Raw genomic sequence first — 9,603 nt, 5'->3', positions numbered from 1 at the left:
TCGATGGAGATGCTGCGGGGAGCCACAAGCCACACGTCAGCTTCAAGATGCTACAGCTAGTGATGCTGATGCAGCCACTCACCAGTCGCTCGCACTGCGCTGAATTCCCCCCTCCGCCCCCTCCGTCCCCTCCCCCACTTGCCTCCCTCTCCCTCTCGCTCTCCCCACGTTGCTCCAACAGACCCGTCACGCAGTCCCGTGTTTGGAAGTGCGGGGATGCTGTCGTATATCTCCTTGTTTGTTTTAATCCACCGAGCGTCCCCATTTTACGATCGTCTTTTGCATGTCACCGACTTGTCTTCCGACATAGTCGCTCATTCCAGGTACAAATGACCAAGGCGATACTGCAGGATGCTTTCACATATCTCCCCGCTCCTGGTTGTGGATTTTCCATGGCACCCCTCCCTCCTACAAAGAGATGGAGGGGAAGAAAAATAAGATATTGTCAAATCATGAATACATCACAGATTACGGCGAAACACTGGTCTGTTGAGTGACTCTTGTGTGACTTTTTTTTTTTTTTTTTTTTTTACAATTAACTCGAAATGAAACTACACAATAGCTGTAGTTTACTTCAGAAGGTGGCAAGACAAATAAGGTTCATAAAAGCTCCTCATTTTGTCACTGCCTGAAAAACATATAGTAGGAGGTGCAGTGTTTTCTGCTCTCCACAGCCTATTGTTCTACACCTGCAGCAGGGAGAAATAATAACGAACACTCTCTCTCCCCTCCTCATCTGGTCTTCCCCTACTTTCCTCTGCAACATCATCTTTCTTTATACCGTTGCATAACTATGTGCAGCACTGACAGGAGAAAGCGTGAGACAAGAACAATGACTGAGACGAAATATTGATTATAAACATATCAAAGTTAGATCCCTCCAAGCCAGTCAAGCAGGAGGGAACAAATTCAAAGTGGCCTTGGAATAATCAGTGGCTATTAGTAATTCTGATGAGAGTTTAATAAATATTTATCAGAATGCTGTGTTTAAACTAGTGGGGCTGCATAGAACATATTCTCGAAAGAAAATGTTTGGGTTGAGTTCCACTTTAAAGTGCCTCTGATTAACCTGTTAATTAATTTAAGAAACATGTAACGAAGATCTGGAAATTTATTTTGTGTGAATCAGCCACTTAAAATGGTGGCACGTGTGTGCCGACTCCCATTAAACACAAATGTAAATATTATTGTCTAATTCTGAACAGCCACAGTTATAAAGAGGGTGCGCACACGTGTACAAATACATTATGTATTTGCATTTTCCTTCTTGGAAATATGTCAATTTTTTTTTTTTAATTGAGTTCTACATGTTGTAGGTCACATTGCTATTGCACATCCACTACAGTAGGTGGCAGTGATGCTGTCATTGTAAGAGAGTGCACAGGGTGTATTCGCTCCTCTGCGGAGATGTACTTACAACAACTTTAAGGACAAATGATACCAATGATAGTCAGGGAGGGGGATTGGGGTGAGGGGGCGGCAACGAAACTTCTAACTGGGCGTGTGGAGGCGTAAGAAAAACATGAGAAGCACTTTTTTTAGACCATTCTTATCACAACATAATGGCTAGCCTGCTAGCTAACGTCACCACCAGAAAAGCCAAATAATTCCCCACATATTCAGCAATCATGTTAACTATGTCTGAATCCACGTCGATATTTCAGCAGAAAGCATTTTGTTTTCAACTGACACATTCAAACCCTTAAGATGCCGCCTACTGATCAATGCATTTTCTGTCAACTTCCAATAAATGTGATATGTCATGTGTGATATTATTGTTCGACAGATTGTACTATGTAGAGTGAGTGTTTAAATGCAGTTTAAAAGACATGTACTACAACTATATATAATAATAATGATGATGACAACAGTACAAACTGTAAACTGGGTTGTGTTTGGATAACATCAAAAATAAAAAGTATGACAGCATAGCACTCAATTGGTGTCACCAAAGACTAATTCAAGTCCCAGGAAACTGCTTTGGCGAAAGGCTGTCTCTTGGCTTGTTGAAGTTGTTTTGCATCTGCCTTCCTCTTATCGTTAAGGAGGGCATTAAATCATTTATGATCAACACGAAGGCGCCTTAATTATTTCCTGTCAGCTTCAGAGACACTTTAGTGGGCTCTGGGGGAATTCTCAAGGACAATCGCAAGACACTTCCTTGTGCAACCACCACAAAGTTTCATGGTTCAGTTTCACATTCAACGTTACACAGTAAAAACACACAGAGAGAGAGAGAGAGAGAGAGAGAGAGAGAGAGAGAGAGAGAGAGAGAATACAGTACATGTATGAAACGTTTCTCTGTCGAACCTGCGACATTCCCACGTCAAGCGTTGTGTGGGCACCCTCTAGTGGCACTTTTAGATTATTACAATTTAAAGAATCTACGACAGTGCCTTATTAAACCGACATCTGTCGATCATAGTTCACTCATCTGTCCAATCACGAATGAGTCATTGCTTTCCCAGTTTTCAAGTAATGACAACTGTATAAGAATCTGCATGACTTGGCATGAATCAGAAAAGTAATCAGGAACAGCGTTGTGGTAAATGACATTCTACATAAATCATGCTTATCTAACGTAGAATTTAATTATTTGTGAAATTAAGGCACTACAAATGCGACTGAAGCGCAGTGCTGCCTTTGGTTACAACATTGTGGTTATTTTTAGATATTGTTTGATATCAGTGATATGACCAGACTATTTTTCAAGCAGAGTCACATGATTTTTGGCCTAAATCCAACACATGACTGGATGCACCCTGTCCTTGAAAATGACTTCTATTCCCTCTCACGTAAACACATACGTGAAAACATTGCACGGCATGAAGGTGAAAGGGCATATCTGTTCTTAGACTTCTAATGACCAACAGCTGTTTCAATTCCTTTGCTTTTGAATAATATTGCTGATTCATACACACACACACACACACACACACACACACACACACACACACACACGCACACGCACACGCACACGCACACGCACACGCACACGCACACGCACACGCACTCCTATGATCACCTGTATTGTCGCTAATGGTGTAGTGGTGCCTTGCGACTGACAGGCGACCAATTCAGGGTGTAGTCTGCCTTTAGCCCGAAGTCAGCTGGAAGAGGTTCCAGCAACTCTCCATGACCCTGTTCATGTTAAGCAGTGTAGAAAATGGATGGATGGAATCGAATATTTCTGTTGCTGCACTTTCACAATTACGACTTTAGATGTCAGTAAAATTCCAGGATCTGAAAATGCTCCATGGGGCCTCCAGGATAAAATTCTTTATCCAATGTAATTTGCCCTGCAGTAAAATGTGACAAATGAAATGTCGATTTACTTTTACTTCATTGGGACATTATTCAGTTTCCATTGTGCACCCACATAATATGATTTGATACCCTCATATTATGTAGACACAACACATTGATAAATTGCTAGTTTTGAAATCAGAGATGGCGGCACAGTGGACTACTGGTTGGCAGGTCGGCTTCACACTGCATAGGTGCAGGGTTCAATTCCGGCTCCGGTCTTCCTGTGTGGAGTTTGCATGTTCTCCTTGTGCCTGTGTGGGTTTTCTCCGGGTACTCCGGTTTCCTCCCACATTCCAAAAAATTGCATGGCAGGTTAATGGAACATTCTAAATTGTCCCTAGGTGTGAGTGTGAGCGTGGATGGTTGTTTATCTATGTGTGTTCTGTCTGTGCTCTGATGGTATGATTACAATAGTTTGGTTGAGAGTTCCGCATGTCCTGCACTCGCTTTGCATTCCTGAGGCATTTGGCAGTGTTGCAAGTCTGCCAATGATTTGACCGAGACAAAATAACATCCGACGTCTCTAACAGATTCTCATTGTGAACCGTCTGCATTCTGAATCACGCCCACAAAAAAATTGTATTTTACTCGCAAAACAGAATCTAGCAATCCTTTGCACGCCCACCTCTCCATTAGGAGTCATTGATCATTATGGCCGGCCATGCCAGAGACACTCTTGTGAGAAATCAAGAGCTGGAGGGCAAAAAGCAACTTGGCGGTTGTCCAGAAATCATCTCAGCCATGATGGCACAAAAGTGCAGAGTAGCTTTCTGTCAAGAGAAAGAATGGTGCAAACCTCTATTCGAGTGCTGATGAGAAGCTCACATGAACTTCTTCTGTTTGCTGATAGCAATGTATCCAAATCATGCCTCCTCACTGAGATAATGTTATTTCCCATTTTTTGGTGCTTTTCACTCCACTGAGGAATCTGCTGACCTTCCCAAACTTGCCAGTGAGCAGACTTGGAGCACTTGCTGTCCAATCAATGACATCGACTGGGCCCGTTTTTGCAGGCCTTCCATTCCAGTGACTGTAAGTCAGTTTGCTCTGCAGCTTGTACACCAAACACTTTCTTCCAAATCAGTTTGGTGGTGTAAGGCCCGGGCGGAGCAGTGGTTAGCGCGTCGACCTCACAGTGCAGAGGTACTGGGTTCAATTCCAGCTCCGGCCTCCCTGTGTGGAGTTTGCATGTTCTCCCCGGGCCTGTGTGGGTTTTCTCTGGGTACTTTGGTTTCCTCCCACATTCCCCAAAAAATTGCATGGCAGGTTGATGGAACACTCTAAATTGTCCCTTGGTGTGAGTGTGAGCGCGAATGGTTGTTAATCTATGGGTGCCCTGCGATTGGCGTGCAACCAGTTCAGTGTGTCCCCTGCCTACAACCCAAAGACGGCTGGGATAGGCTCCAGCACCCGCCGTGACCCTTGTGAGGATAAAGCGGATCGGAAAATGGATTGATGGATGGATGGGTATAAGGCCCAAATGCAACGCTGTAGGGATTAAAAAAAAAAAGATTTTACAGCTTTTCAAGTCACTAAATGGAAAAACACATTTTGCCCCGTCGCAGCATAAATAATAGTGCGTGCAAGAGTGGCGAGGAGGCTCAGACTGAGGAGACAGGAAGGAGGATGGGACCGGGGGGGTCATTTGGATTTGGTGGAAAAGGAGGAGCAAGCTGCACTGCAGCAACTGGGCGTTGGCTCGAGTGAGTCGGAGGAGAGAGGAAAGCAGGCAGAGGTTGTTGGGACGTCACCGAACGGGACGCAAGCAAAAAATAGACCAGTGTGTTGCTATTAGTAGCTGCATGTCTGCGCTATTGATCCAAATACACATTCGGGGAACTAGGGGGTCTGGTGACACTACCCAGAATTTTACTTGGGTATAATATTTTTCTGTCAACTTTTTACTTTTATTCCTAACATCTAAATCTATATTATGTACTCCTACTTACTTTGGAAAACAAAGGCTAGATGGTGTACCTTTTCAACCCCCTGTGGATGACAACACAATTCTCTAATTTGAAAAAAATATATATTTGAAAGTTAAGCTACAGTATGTATGCATTTCATTTATTTATTTATGTTGCTGTCGCCATAAGCTAATTTTGGTTTTTTTATTTTTCTCAGTTCACAAGGTTAGCAAAGCGTGTTCTCATATGAATTAATGGCACAATAGTAGAGTCGGTGCTAGCTCGCTCATTCGCTTTTATTGGGTATAACAAAGAGTAAAATTTCATTTTTAATGTTTTTTTGTACAGTACATTTCAGAGTTTGTACTTTGTTACTTCTAATGAAGGGCAGGTGTCAAATCAGGGTTTCTCCCTTTTTAAAAAAAAAAAAAATAATGCAAGTATATGTACTTCTACTTAATTACAGTGAGTGAATATTTTTTTGCACCTCTCCAAATGGAGGACCACGAAAGAATTCTTGACGACATGAAAGATTGGCAGTAAATCGGACAAAAAACTACTATCGATGACGTTTTGGAATTGGACCGAGCATATGACATGCTCTCTCGTCCTGAAGCATTCTACTAATATGTAGATCAGGGGTGTCAAACTCATTTCACATTTTGGGCCGCATACAGCCTCGGGAGATGTCAAGTGGGCCGAACCATTTCAATTATACCACATTCTGTTATAAATCACCAATATGTCATCTCTTTCTTTTGTTTTTGGTATAGTGAAGCACAAGAACATTAGGAAAATGTTACAAAACATGTCATGAAACACCTTAGAGTTCCTTAGACAAATGTGCAATTTACTTTTATCATTCACATGTATGCATTGAAACTGATCCCACTGATTGTACAAAGGCACAAAACTTTGACAAGTAATTGGTATTGAAAAATATAGTTTATGCATTTTAAGATCAAACGAGATTTATAAAGAAAGGAATTTTCAAACCATTTACACATGTGCATATAAAATCTAGTGAACGCTGGCGCGTTTGGCTGCCGCTGCTCAACCCGCATTGTTTTTTATTGTTCTTGTTCCTGATTGTAAAGTGTCCTTGGGTGTTTTGAAAGGCGCTTATAAATTAAATGTATTATTATTATTATAAATGTAAACCCTGCCTACACTTAAACTAAGGGGAAAACAGTGTGCCCCTAGCGGATATTCCATGAATTGCATTAAAAATATTAATTCTGTGTCTTTTATGCATTTTTTCACTTTTAAATTATCCTGCAGGCCTGATCGAACCTCATCGGGGGCTGGTCCTGGCCCGCGGGCCTTATCTTTGCCTTATGTAGATGCTTGTTTCACAACGACACTGAGGGAACACTATTTCCTTCCTTTGTTTTCCTTCTTAAACTTAAACATGTCAGTGGTCTACTTATTTCATGATATTACTGATGTCAAATGTTTCAGAATGCCCTTGAGGAAATCAAGTTGACTCGATTCACTATGCGGCATCCGCAGTGGCGTGAGCAGGCACTCAAGTCGCACCACTGGCTCGTAGCAATGAAATGAAAAATCCAATGAAAAGCACGGGACGGGCTCAGTGGAAGATGTCACGGTCGCGTCCCTCCAAACTAGCCTATAGAAACATCGCAATTAAGATCAACAGCCTATTAAAGATGACATTTCTTCTTGATTAAATCGTGAGTGCCTGCCTGTCTGTCTTCTGCGGTCGTCTACGCTTTTAACAAGATTAAAATCTGTGATCTGCGGCCGAGGTGACAGGTCTGCACGCCTAAAAAGTATCTCAGCAGTGAACATAGCGACGCAGTAAATAAAATGAATAACAGGCAACAGATTATCTCGATGGGATGCTATGTGCACAGCACTCTTGCACTACTTTGCGTTGATTTGATTAGAAGAGGTGCATTCTTGATAGATAATCTGTCCAAAAGGTGACTCAGCAGTATTTGGTCTGGCATGAGCAGTCGAATTTCAACAAGACAAGAAATAGGATGTGCAAAGTATGCTGTAATTCTTGATTCTTGGGGTTTGGACAAAATTCTGTCTCAGACATGCCATTTAGACACCCGGAGCTCAATTAAATAGAAAAAAATTGGACTATTTCACCTTTAACATTAGTAAATCTTTGCACTGTTAAAATACAATAAGGCACTCAGTCTTAATTTAACACATGCGTCCAAAATTCTTAGGTGCGTGTAAAAGTGTAAAAGGTATTCAACCCCTGTAAATGAAGCTGTGCAGCCATTGTTAATATGAAAACCTGGAAAACTAAAACCCTGTTAAACAATGAGTGATGTCACAGATGCAGCTGGCTCACTTTTTAACATTGTTACCTGTCATACAAGAACAAAAAGAATTTACACGCTGGAGACTGCTTTAGATTGTGGCGGAAAAAAAATGCACGCGTCAACTTATCGAAAGATGTTTCCACAAAGAAAGCAATCCATACGCCTTGAAGTTTTGTAAAGCATGACTCAGCAGATGCTGAACCTAACTTTTGACCAATGTTATTGTTTCTGTATTCCTGCACAAACTGTAAATTGCTCTAGATGCTTTCATTGCTCCACTATAAGTCAATGGCGGCAAAAACTCAACGCACAAACGGCGGGAATAAATGGCTGTTGATCAAATAGTGATGAAGTAACACTTTAATTAATTTCTATTTAGGGTACAGGTTATCTCACTCACTTTGCATGTGATGAATTTACTAACATCTGTCTTGTTCGGTCCTCTCAGAAACACAGTGCGACAGTTGCACTTTCCGCTCGCGCTTGAGTATGCTCTTGCAGTTTTCCGCAGCCTCATGAAATATGCAAGTTGTAGCATTGACATTGGCCAATCACGTTTGCACAACTGCGTGCGTGTGTGTGTGTGTGTGTGTGTTAATAATTCTAAAAACAAAAAGAAAATACCAAAAATAGTGAACACACATGCCCTTTGATTAATACTTGAAGCTTATAAAAATGTTTCCCCTACCGTACCAGATCCGTGAAGTTGTAATAACAACATTCACCACTAGATGGCAGACAGCATGTGCTTCCAAGGGTCCTCTCAATCAGAGAGGTCACACCATGCAGATTATGAGCTCTATTTTCCGAGGCACAAAAGCCATCAGATCCTGATTTTCACGTGAGCGCAAGGCTCGCTCGCCGCACATTTGCTTTTTGGCAGACTGGTCTCTGCCAAGCTGGGCGGGCCGGTGCAGCAAAAGGAATGTGTTAGATATGCACCTGGCAGAGTGTCAATTTGGTGGTGGAAAGTCAATCGAAATTTCAGGCTTGCTCAGACCATGTCTAAGAGCTGCGCAGGGTGGACATTGAATACAACCCAATCTAATTAATTCTTAAATATGTCACGAGCAGGCATCAAACCCTCTAAACCACTGCAGTTAATTTTTTAAAATCTTCCCCCCGGGTGGCACAGCTATGAGATGATGCAATCCAGCGCATCGATCACACACAAAACTGTCCATGTGACAGAATGCAAGGGCATTTCCGCAGGTTGATTCGGGTGAAAAAGCTTGCCTCCAAAAAGTTTGAAGTTTGAGCAAAAGTTGGCAAGCTGGCGCCCAAAGACTTTTCCACCCTGGAGGCCGAGCTCAGTTAGCAAAAGAGAACAGAGCAGTATAAATTATCATCAACTAGCAATTGAAATGCACACAGGGGGACCCTGTGCAGCGTGCAGGGGAAGCACAGTACAAAGGATTGTCATGAATAGAGCCAAAGCTGAGTCACCAAGCTCATCTAAGACTCCTATGAGTCATAACCATGAGGGAAAGCCCCACTTGTTTTCTCCCTTTCATTTTTCTCAACCCGAGTGATGATGATAATGCAGTGGAAATAATTTCCATGCATAATGTAGCGTCAGGTGCAGCAGCAAGGCAGAGTCCTCAGGGGGGGAATCTGGGCCGGGCTGCAGCTAGCATAAAAAAAGAATGACAAGACACTTTGCCTGAAAGCACATTTGCTAAGCAAGCTGGTTGTTTGGATGCTTTGAGCAACCCTCTCAAGCAGCAACATTTCTCTCCCTGCAGAAAAATAAAAACATGGCCGGTTGCAATAGCATTCACTTGGATTGCTACCTCTGCCAAGTGCAAAATTGTTATTGCTTGGAACAGCATTTGTTGGTTTGTGTGTCAGATGGTTAATGGGATCACACAAAATTTTAATTTGATTTTTTTTTATGCTAATTGACTCCCAGTGGAACCAATCTTGGTTGTATTATTATTTATTCATATTCGGTCATATGTCTTGAATTAGTCAGTAACCTGCTAGCTAGAATACGGATGGAAAACCCCTCCCAAAATAAAATTCTCCTTTGAAATAACAAGGAGGCAACCCGGTGGGCCAGTGGTTAGCACTTTGGCCTCGCA

Source organism: Hippocampus comes, unplaced genomic scaffold, assembly GCF_001891065.2.
Source record: "Hippocampus comes isolate QL1 unplaced genomic scaffold, H_comes_QL1_v1.1 scaffold162, whole genome shotgun sequence".
NCBI classification, from domain to species: Eukaryota; Metazoa; Chordata; class Actinopteri; order Syngnathiformes; family Syngnathidae; genus Hippocampus; species Hippocampus comes.
This window is presented reverse-complemented; position numbering follows the sequence as displayed.